At 43.0% G+C, this 11846-nt stretch overlaps 1 protein-coding gene across 3 annotated transcripts in view; it reads right to left on the bottom strand.

The window, feature by feature from the left end:
- The window catches only part of PRKCE (protein kinase C epsilon), a 485512-nt gene that overhangs the window by 57353 nt on the left and 416313 nt on the right, over positions 1-11846 (bottom strand). The gene's annotated exons all lie outside the window — the stretch shown is intronic.

The following is an 11846-nucleotide window of genomic DNA, read 5'->3' as shown; positions in this document are numbered from 1 at the left end:
CCCCTGGCCTTAAAGAATTTGTAGCATGAGAAAGTTAAGTCAATGAGTGAAGTTTTGGTTACTAAGAGTATGATCTCTTTCATCTACCCAGATGCTCTAACATAAACACAGAGCTGTGGATTTCCATGGTCATTTTTAACATAAGCAGGAATCTCCAACTGGTGAATGAACATAGGGCAGTATCAAGGGTACTGACCAGCTAAGATTCATCGAGGAGGAGGGACTTGATTATATTAATGTCAACTTATTAGGTTATTATTTAAAAGGAGATTCTCTCTAGATGGTTATCTATTCATATTCTTTATGGTGTCTCAGGAGGCAAAAACACTATTATAATTGGAAATAAGTATAGTGTCCACTGTTGGACACTAACATCTCTTCATTTATAAGTAAACATTTTAAAATCACTTTTCAAACTTGGTGCAATTGTTTGAACACTGTCAGTTGCTTGAACTTGGCAGTGCCTTGAGTTTGCTTCCCCTTCAGATGGGCATGTGCCTCATAAACACTCCTTTCCTTCATTCATTATTGGAACTTGATTTCTTTGCACTTGGGAAGGTGCTAAACCTTATCACCGAATACCAAAGAGGTTGGAAGGAGGAATAAGACACAATATGACCTTAAAACCAATACATTTGCTTTTGATCCACGTGATACAGTGTTCTTAAAGGATTCTAAGAGTAAACAGGTAAAATAATTCATTCCTCCCCCACCCCTGGGCCAAAAAAAGTAATTCCTTGTTTTGGGGTGGGGCTTTTGACACTTGCCCCAAATTCCTTTATCCTCATGATCAGTGAGTGAGCTGATGAACCTTATTTTAGTTTCCCACTTCTCAGTAACTGTCCTACAATTGGAGGTAATAGTTTAAGACATTAATATGTGTGATTTACTTATCTTTTGACTCTGAGTTTCCTTTTAGCAGTGTGTAGATAAAAAAAAAAAGGGGGGGGGTATGGGTGGGGGGTTCAAGTGTTTTCCTTTGTAAGGCTCTTCCTTTCCTTGTATTGCACATTTTTGCTAGTGAACTTGAGTAAACCTTCCTCTTGAAGATTAAACATAGCACCCCAAAGAGAGGCTTCAGAAACCATGACCATTGGGCAGCAAATATTGCCACAAGGACCAATGGCAACACAGTCTGGTAAAAGCTTCTAGAACCTTTCCTCAAGCTTTAGTAGGAAGAACTACTAAATTCAGTTTTATATGAAAAGTAATCTGGCTTTGCTCGGAAATCCTCTACGTATATAGAGGCAAACATCTATTGGCACAGGGGTAAAGAAAACAGGCTATGGTGCCTGGGCCAGGTTCCAGCGTGGCTTCCCCATTTTCTGCCTATGGGATTTCTTTGCTTCAAGTTACAACTTGAAGTCTCAGTTTCTTCATCTGTAAAATGAGGACAGTATTATCTACTTCATAGGCTGTGTTCCTGAAGGTTACATAGGAGAACATAGGGAAAACACTTATTGTCAGGCACAACTTAACTCCTCAATAACTATTATTAATCATTTTCTTTTCTTTTTTCTTTTTCTTTTCTTTTATTTGAGAGAGAGAAAAACAGAGATATTGAGAGAGAGCATGAGTGGGGAGGAGAGGGAAAAGCAGGCTCCTCCCTGAGCAGGGACCCTGATGTGGGGCTCGATCCCAGGCCCCTGGGATCATGACTTGAGCCAAAGGCAGACACTCAACCAGCTGAGCCACCCAGGTGCCCCAATAAGTATTATTAATCATTTTCATAGTGAGGAGCTTCACATATCAACCCAGACCCAAGCAAGGTCAAAAGGATACAATTAGGGTCTCTTACCACTCAGGTCATCTTTAAAGATGGCTGTAGGAGAGCCTGCTGGGGTGCTAGAAAGAGTCTGTACCTCGATCTGCATTACATAGTAGTCTGTTCATGGAAAGGTTTATTAACACATAAGGATGTGTACTGCACTGGAAGCTTATTAAACCTCAGTAAGAAAAAAAATAAGATAGAAGGGAGGGAAGGACAAAGGGAGGGAGGGAGTGAGAGAGAGGAAAAAGGAGGAAGAAAGAAGTGGTAAAAAAAAGAAAAAACAAGGAGCAGGCATAAATCATTTTTCCTTTAGTCTGCCTTGCTCCCTTGCTCCCTGTAAGTTACCCACAAACACAGCTTCAGGAGAGGACTGCTCGTGAGCAAGCCAAGCCAACTGTACAAAGACATTCATGAGAGTTATTTCGGGTATATATTTAGGTGTATGAAGCCATGGGAGTATGAGCTCAGAGATGGCATGTTGGTCTGTTCTAAACACAAACGTACCTACTGACATACTGAAATTGGCGAACGTGACCACCAACCCAGAATTTCCAGTCAACAAACTGGGCAACATTTTCTAGCCATCCCCTATCAAGCCCTGCTCCATGCTAGATCCTGTAACTTCCCTGTGGGCATCTACACCGTCTCAGAGCCCACTGTGCTGCGGACCTGGCAGGTATTTGCATGTCCTGGCTATAGGTGTCAAAGATAGGCAGTAAATACATGGACACCCCAGAGTCAGAGAGAATAGAACCAGGAGATGTCTCTCAGGGCTCAGGGTGGAGCCTGTCTCAGGGCACTGGGGACGGAGCCTCTGCAGACTGATCTCACACCATAAAATGTTCAAGGTAGTCTGGTCCCAAGAGGCCATAAACAATTATGAAGTCTACTTTACGATGGGTGCACCAAGGTGGAAATAAAAATTGTCTACCAATGTATTCTTAATCTCTTTAATCCCAAGAACACCAAACCATTACTGGCATAAACCTTCCCATAAAAGATTAAAGGGTGGAGTGATGTTAAGGTATTCTGGTTAGATCAAGTTATGATGGTAAAACGACTCTAAAATTTTTCTTTTGTTTGGTTTGAAGCAAAATTTATCTGGAGAGAAGTGGTTTTGGTTTGTGAACCGGCCAAGCAGTTCCCAAAGATACTGCCATATGTTTATTTTAACCATAGCTGAGAGCCACCTGGGGGTGGGGAAACTGATATTAACACGTTAATAAGAAGAGAGGATCATAGTTAAGGCTACTTCAGTTTTTATAGTATGCGTAGATTAAAGATCTTTCTTGATTTAACATTTACAGAAGAAATAAAAGCTCCCCTGGTTTTTCAAACATGGGTGGAATTCTTTCAAAAAAGTTCAATACAATCTCAGACTTTCTATTGTTGAATCTTGGAGAGGGGAGAGAAGAACATGAAATGACAAGTGGAAATCTTTCCCTTATGCCTTCCCCTTATCTTCAGAAGGGTTAAAAAACCTCAGCATCTCGGGACCCCTTGGGTGGCTCAGCGGTTGAGAATCTGCCTTTGGCTCAGGGCATGATTCCAGCATCCAGGATCGAGTCTCACATTGGGCTCCTAGCAGGGAGCCTGCTTTTCCCTCTGCCTATGTCTCTGCCTCTCTCTCTCTCTCTCTCTCTCTCTCTCTCTACCTCTGTGTTTCCAATGAAAAAAATAAAATCTTAAAAAAAAAAAAAAAAAAAAAAAAGCTCAGCATCTCGATCTGATTTCTTCAGGATCTGAAGTCCCTGCCCTTCTGGCAGTGTTCCCTCTAAGGTTCATAACCCTTACTAGCCAACCAGGTACCTGTTAACTCACAACTTCAAAATGGATGAAAGATCTAAATGTGAGACAAGATTCCATCAAAATCCTAGAGGAGAACACAGGCAACACCCTTTTTGAACTCGGCCACAATAACTTCTTGCAAGATACATCCACGAAGGCAAAAGAAACAAAAGCAAAAATGAACTATTGGGACTTCATCAAGATAAGAAGCTTTTGCACAGCAAAGCATACAGTCAACAAAACTAAAAGACAACCTACAGAATGGGAGAAGATATTTGCAAATGACGTATCAGATAAAGGGCTAGTTTCCAAGATCTATAAAGAACTTATTAAACTCAACACCAAAGAAACAATCCAATCATGAAATGGGCAAAAGACATGAACAGAAATCTCACAGAGGAAGACACAGACATGGCCAACATGCATATGAGAAAATGCTCTGCATCACTTGCCATCAGGGAAATACAAATCAAAACCACAATGAGATACCACCTCACACCAGTGAGAATGGGGCAAATTAACAAGGCAGGAAACAACAAATGTTGGAGAGGATGCGGAGAAAAGGGAACCCTCTTACACTGTTGGTGGGAATGTGAACTGGTGCAGCCACTCTGGAAATCTGTGTGGAGGTTCCTCAAAGAGTTAAAAATAGACCTGCCCTACGACCCAGCAATTGCACTGTTGGGGATTTACCCCAAAGATACAGATGCAATGAAATGCCGGGACACCTGCACCCCGATGTTTATAGCAGCAATGTCCACAATAGCCAAACTGTGGAAGGAGCCTCGGTGTCCATTGAAAGATGAATGGATAAAGAAGATGTGGTTTATGTATACAATGGAATATTCCTCAGCCATTAGAAATGACAAATACCCACCATTTGCTTCAATGTGGATGGAACTGGAGGGTATTATGCTGAGTGAAGTCAGTCAATCGGAGAAGGACAAACAGTGTATGTTCTCATTCATTTGGGGAATATAAATAATAGTGAAAGGGAATATAAGGGAAGGGAGAAGAAATGTGTGGGAAATATCAGAAAGGGAGACAGAACATGAAGACTCATAACTCTGGGAAACGAACTAGGGGTGGTGGACGGGGAGGAGGGCGGGGGGTGGGGGTGACTGGGTGACGGGCACTGAGGGGGACACTTGACGGGATGAGCACTGGGTGTTATTCTGTATGTTGGTAAATTAAACACCAATAAAAAATTAATTTATTAAAAAAAAAAAAAAGCTCAGCATCTCGATCTGATTTCTTCAGGGACTGAAGTCCCTGCCCTTCTGGCTGTGTTCCCTCTAAGGTTCATAACCCTTACTAGCCAACCAGGCACCTGTTAACTCACAACTTCTCTATGCCATTAGAGCTGCATCATCAGAGAACTTTAGAGCCGGGGCAGGGATTTTCAGCCTCGGGACCACTGGCATGTAGGTCAGATGGTTTGTGGTGGCGGCTGTCCTGTGTGCTGCGGGCTGTGTAGCATCACCCTTGGCTTCCATCCACTAGATGCCAGCAGCAGCCCCCACCCCCAGAGGTGACCACCAGAAATGTCTCCAGATGTTGCCCATTGTCCCCTGGGGACAAAATCACCCCCAACTGAGAACTCTGTCAGCAGAACAATCAAGAATCACCCAGTTTAATCTCATCAGAGGGCTAAGAAACTATGGCCAAATACAGCATTCTGAATCTGAGTTCAGCGTTTTTCTCCCTAACAGTGCTGTAGCTTGAGAACCAAATTCAATTTTTTTTTCCCCCTGAGCTCCATGTTGGGGAGCTGAGCTCCTTACGTCTATTGTCCAGAATGACAATACTTCCTGGAGCCTTATGAACAAAGGAGCCTCATGGCTCTATAGGCAGTGTGGCCTCTCTGGGCGATGCCCAAGGGGCCACCCATCTGCAAACTCCCCCGGCACCCACCCACTGAGAGCCAGGAGAATCCAAGCAGTTCCCAGGTGGCATTTTAAAAGACACATTATAACCATACCTTCTATCCCAATTCCAGCCACAGGCATTAAGAATCCTCAAGCCAGAAGTAAAATATGCTAGATGAACGTCATTAACAGACTGAGTGGGTGTTCCTTGCTAGCTTCCAGTTGGTAGACTCTAGCTCTCTGTTCTGAACATCGTGTGTCTTTTAGTCCCCTGGTTCAGAAGATGTCTTTGTATGAGTATCTTCACTCTCTAAGAGGTGATGGCTTCTGGGAAAAGAAATTGCTGGAAATGGCACTACCTCTTCCAGCCCTAATGTAAACCACACTGCAAAATAAGGCACTATGCTAAAAACTAAATTCATCCCTGAACAGCCTAGAGGGACTAGCAATTGGAGGAATTCAGAAAACATGAGCCCCCAGGGCTGAGAAACCGCATTTAGAACCACTTGAATGTATTTTGTAAAAGAATTTTATTTATGATAAGAATTTGAATGTCTTCTTGCGTCCTCCCCACCCCTTTATTTATAAAGATTAAGTGACATCATTTAGCTAGAGTAAAGAATGCCCTAAAAAGAACTAATAGGCGAAGTTAGTTTCTACCATTTAGGAAAGGAAAAAAAAAAGCAAAACAAGACCAAATCTAACAAATGCTGTTTTTTTTTTTTTTCTCTTTCACAAAAATAACAGAAGGAAAGCTGCTACTGTAATCAGCAGTGATTGCAGGCATTTCCTGTATTTTTATGTCAAGCTGGTTGTTTTTTTTCCATTACATACCCAGTGAACTCCAGTTAGGTCAAGACTAGAGAAAAACAGTACTAATTATGCCTCCAAACCCACAAATCTGCCTACTTAGCTCTGCTAATTTGTGTTGACTCCATGGTTCCCAGGAATCAGCAGAAGGAAAATCTTTATAAGCCACTGACTCCTTCTCCAGAAGCCAAGGCTCTCAATGCCCCCTGCCCTCCATCCCACTTAGTCTCTGCATCCCAGGAACAATCTTTTTGTTCCTTGTGTTTCAGGTTGAGATTCAATCCGGCTCTTCAAATGAGAGGGTCTTGGGTCAATACCAGGCTCCCCGGGTCCATGTTCTAGGCCTATCTTTGGACAGGTCAATGCCTAAACCTCCAGGTCTCATAGTTACTCCTGCCTATCACTAGGGATCTTTATTCTTATGTTTTATCCCAAGAAAGTCTTCTTCCTTACATGTCACCTTCCGTGCTTACATGAGAGTGTTAGAAGCCTGCTTACTGAAGTCAGCGACTATGTAGTGCTGAGCAAAGAGCTTCATCTTTGTTTTTCTTTTTTATTTCAAGGCTTCCCATGAAAAGTGTCCCCTACTGTGTTTCTGCCTTTTCCCCTAATTGTTAATATCTGGCTTAGAACACCGCGTCACACTGGGCTTTGCTGTCGACATGGTATTTGCAGAGCTGCCAGTGCCTATCCTTTTTGAATCCGAAAAGTTATGAAAAACTTCCTTATCGATCTGAGGTCATCAAAAAAGAATGACACGATCTTTGGCCAAACTTGGGCAGTTTCTCTTTCTCCATCCTGTCCCACGATTGGCCCCAAGACCCATTCTCCTTTGTTCATGGACTCTGAGGTAGGTTTTCTTTTTGCTGAAGCCTCTCATGCTCAAGGTAAACAAGTTACCTCATTGTTCTTGAATGACGAGGCCACAGAGGAGTCTCTTTGGTTGACAAGACTGTCCCATGGACATTTTCCTCTGTATAGGGTTACTTGACTCTCTGATAGTTTATTCTCCAATTATCCATGCTACTTAACATTTTTTCTTATTGTTCATAGGAATTCCATTGTTTGATGTAATGGTCAACTTCCCAGACTAGGAGGGCCGAGGTGGAACTCTGAGGTAAATAAATACCATTCTAAGAGAGCTTCACAGGACTGAGGATTAGACAGGTTTTCCTAGCCCTTCTGTGATTACCTCAGATGACCCCTCTCTTCAGGTATGGAAATACTTTCAAGCCAAAGCCTGACATCTTTAGCGTCAGCCTCACAGTTCTTTAGCGATCACCTACTATGTACCTGGCTCCACAGTAAGATATTATGAGGGAAGAATAATAGCAATAAATAATTACTATGCCCTGCATATGTCCTTTGCAAGCATTACCTCATTTAATATTCTTTTTTTAAATTTTTATTTATTTATGATAGTCACACACACAGAGAGAGAGAGAGAGAGAGAGAGAGAGGCAGAGACACAGGCAGAGACACAAGCAGGCTCCATGCACCGGGAGCCCGACGTGGGATTCGATCCCGGGTCTCCAGGATCGCGCCCTGGGCCAAAGGCAGGCACCAAACCGCTGCGCCACCCAGGGATCCCTCATTTAATATTCCTAATGGTCACGGGTGCCTGGCTAGCTCAGTCAGGAAGACTGTGTGACTCTTAATCTTGGGGTTGTGAGTTCAGGCCCTGCACTGGGTGTAGAGATTACTATATATTACTATATATATATAATATATATGTAATATATATAACACAGTAATATGTAATATATAACAGTAATATATATATAAATTAAAGAAATATATATTCCTCACAGTCACATGAGGTAGGTATTAATCCTATCCCAAGTTTTTTTTTTTAAAGATTTTATTTATTTATTCATGAGAAAGAGAAAGAGGCAAAGATATAGGCAGAGGGAGAGGCAGGCTCCTCGGGAAGCCCAATGCGGGACTCGATACCTGGACTCTGGGATCACGCCCTGAGCCAAAGGCAGACACTCAACCACCAAGCCACCGAGGAGTCCCCCTACCCCAAGTTTTAAACAAGGAAACCAAAGGTCAGAAAGGAACAGAACGGCTACCATGCAGAGCCAGGATCCCACCTGTCCAGGTGTGGCTGGTTCACAGGTGTGTGATTGCCCAGCCAGGCTGTGCATGTCGGGTCCCTGGAAGTTACTGTGGAAAGCACTGAGGCTGCTGCCCCTTGATGTCTGGACCTCATGTAGAATTTATTTTAGAATGCATCATTTCAAAGCCCCTCAGAAAAATCAGGGTTTTGCCACTATATGCACACACTATTTTTGATGCAAAATGATTTTCAGAAATCAGGTTTACTCCCAGAGGAGGACCATTAGACATGAAGGGCGCTATTCATGGAATTTTTTTTTTTTAAGATTTTATTTATTTACTCATGAGATACAGAGAGAGAGAGCGGCAGAGACATAGGCACAGGGAGAGGGAGAAGCAGGCTCCTTGCAGGGAGCCCTATGCGGGACTCGATCCCAGGACTCCTGGGACACTACCTGAGCCAAAGGCAGATGTTCAACCACTGAGCCACCCAGGCACCCACAAAAGGGTGCCCATTCAAAGAAAAATCTAGAGGGGAGTGTAAAAATATTTAGAGTAAAAGCAGTATTTCCCTCTGAGAATAAAGTATCTCAGGAGGACTCTCTCAAAGGAGATGACAATACTCATTTAGATGTATAAACTCTGGTATGTTTGCCTAAAAGTATCAGCCCATTTCCTTACAGCAGAATTGCGAAATTCCCAGCTGCCTGATGCCCTCGCGTGCTTTCTCAAAGAGCTAATTTGATAGGATTTTATAGTACATTTGATAGACACCTGTGTTTTTTTTTTCCCCTCCCTTCAAACATTAAATTGGGTTCTTAGCTATTAAAGATAAGATCCGTTGTTTCATATTCCTTCTTATATGAAATTTGACCCACAATTTTCTTTACTGTGGTCTTCCCTTTAAACAATAGCAAGGAAAATGACCACAAAATTCTTTAGATTCTCCAAGTGAAATATCTTTCTGCTATCCATAGTTTGGTTTTCCCCTCTGCAAATCTCACTGCTGAAGCACATACTCATTTGCTACTTTCTCCTTCCCCTTAATTTCAGTATAGGATGTTTTTAATCCTCACATTTTTGTAGCCAGCCTTTCAAGGAGTTTTTGTTTGTTTGTTTTTAATAGACATTCTTTTCAGAAAAACGATTATTTGTGATCATTAATTTACTGTCTCTGGCCAACCACAGGGCAGAGTGGGGATGGGCAAACATAGAATTGGCTGGCGAGCACATGGAGGCTGCGGGGTTAGCACTGTTATCAGTACAGACCAAAACCTATCAGTGAAATGGCTTGCTTGGTCTTGGTTTAGGTGGGAAGAGGCGAGGAACTCTATACTAAGGCAACCCAGACTTCTTAGCTCATGATGGTTCCAAGGTGTCAACCATACAGAGTTACCATACCGGGGGCTCCCCAGAAGCTCCCCAGTCGCCTTTTGTATTTGTTCCTCATTCTCTTATTTTATTTGAAACACCTAGGTTACAGTTACCCGACTGCTTGTTACCAGCATAAGGATGGTTTAAGTTAGAATCCTGAGGCTTCTACTAAGAGAACTTAATGAATTGTAGTTGCAAAGCAGCGCATGCCCATGTGCACACACAGTTCTGTGAGAAGTTCTAAAGGGCAACTCTCGTTTGACATTCTCCATCTGAAGGCATGTGCTCCCTTGCCAGCATGGATATGCCACCTCCCTGAAGGTGGTTTACCTCCTACACAGCATTACGCTGGGCCCCTTGGAGAGCCTGGGACGGGGAGAGGTCATGGCCCCTGACCAAGGGCTAACAATTCAGTTGGGAAGGCAACAAAAATGAAGCATTTTGAGACTGAGCAAGCACTACATCCCTACCCACACTGAAATCCCACAGCCACTGGCCAAATGCTCCTTCACCTTCTGGGGAAATCCCACCCTAATCCTCCTATGCTTGTAATAGTATAAAGCAAGATCTTTCTTCCCATAACTTTGGGTCTTTGCTTCCAGGGAGTAAGGAATTTTGTCTCACACTGAAAAGAAAAACAGAGTCATATGCAAAGATAATAGAAAAGAAAGCAAATGATGGGAGAACTCTCTCTGAGCTGTGCTTCCCAGGGTACCCTCTGTGATGGGGTGCTAATTACAGAGAGAGAAAGGAGCCTGTGTTTGATTCTGAGCAGGTTCTAATTATAGCTCTGTATCTTATTTTCATTGAAGACACTGATTTATAATTCAGACACACACATACACACCCACAAATGACTTGGTAGCTTTGAAGCCATTATTGATGCACATATAGCTCCAAAATCTGGCTTCATGCACACAACCATACATCCCTTATCAACAGCCAGATGCCATTTTATATGCATACAAATGTGTCTTTAGACTATAAAGGGTGCACACTGAAGAATATTGTGGAATCTTCAGGGAAGCAGGGCTTCTGGGTTCTTTACAACTCTTAATGTGTTCTTCTAGTCACATGCTCAGTGGCTTAACTCTGGGCAAGACAGACTGGGTGGACACTGTTTGCTGGGGATTTGGATTTTATGAATGTGCATTTCTTTATGCCAACAAGATGCTAGGTTTTCAGGCCCTCAATAACAATGCCCTCCACGACCTCTCAGGAACCCAGAGAAGATGGGCAGCAGTGTCTCTGGGAATGGGCCCTCTCTGTGGGAGCTTGCAAGGTCAGGCAGTAAATAGTCTGAAGTGACCAGCTGAGCTGGGAGCCTTTGTTCTGCTTTGGATAGTTGATAACTTGTGAAATAATACTGTCCTGCCACTTTATCCAAGTATAACCTCCCAGTGCCAAGGACTGAGGCTTGACCTCCACTGTGGTCAAGGAGGGACACCAGATGGAAAACTTGACAGAGTGTGTTTCATGTGGAAGGCCACTGAGGACAGGTTGGAAGGCTTTATGAAATTATCCCTACGACCCCTCAGTAGTCCAGGTCAAGGGGATGGGATTTCCCAAGACCTCTAGAACACACAATCTTGAGAAAAGGGATCCCTAAATATTCATTATTAATGCCTCAAATCCTTTTTCCTCAAATCCTGCCTTTTTCTTGGCTTACGCAACCCAGATAATTGCTTTAATTCACTGTATTTTTAAAATTCATGTCAGTATATCACAAAATTCTCACCGAATCATAAAACAGTAAAGAGGCTCTCTTGAGGGAAAAGGTTTAGATTCTTCCAGAAGCCTCGGACTCTAGAAGGGCAATACTGTTTCCAGTTATGTCAGCCAGATGATGCCCAGCTTCTAAAAGGTTGCAGCTTTGACTCAGAAAAATCATGAACAAAGACTCCTCACCATAGAAAACTAGGTCCAACATAGAAATTTCCTCTTAGACAGGCCTAGGTCTGCATATGTTTAGTTCTATGCTGTTTGATATGCCCATCACTGCTGTGAAACAGAGTCAGGCACTATAGGGTTATTCTCTGAATGTATGTCTCCCTGCTCATCTGGGTCCAAAGGCCAGCCTGCTCAGCTTGTTCAGACATTAAAAATGTGTCCAGGCAGCCCTGATGGCTCAGTGGTTTAGTGCCACCTTCAGCCCAGGGTGTGATCCTGGACAC

The sequence above is a fragment of the Canis aureus genome, chromosome 11, assembly GCF_053574225.1.
Source record: "Canis aureus isolate CA01 chromosome 11, VMU_Caureus_v.1.0, whole genome shotgun sequence".
Lineage (NCBI taxonomy): Eukaryota > Metazoa > Chordata > Mammalia > Carnivora > Canidae > Canis > Canis aureus.
The sequence above is the reverse complement of the archived record's forward strand: the minus strand, read 5'-3'. Positions and strand labels throughout refer to the sequence as shown.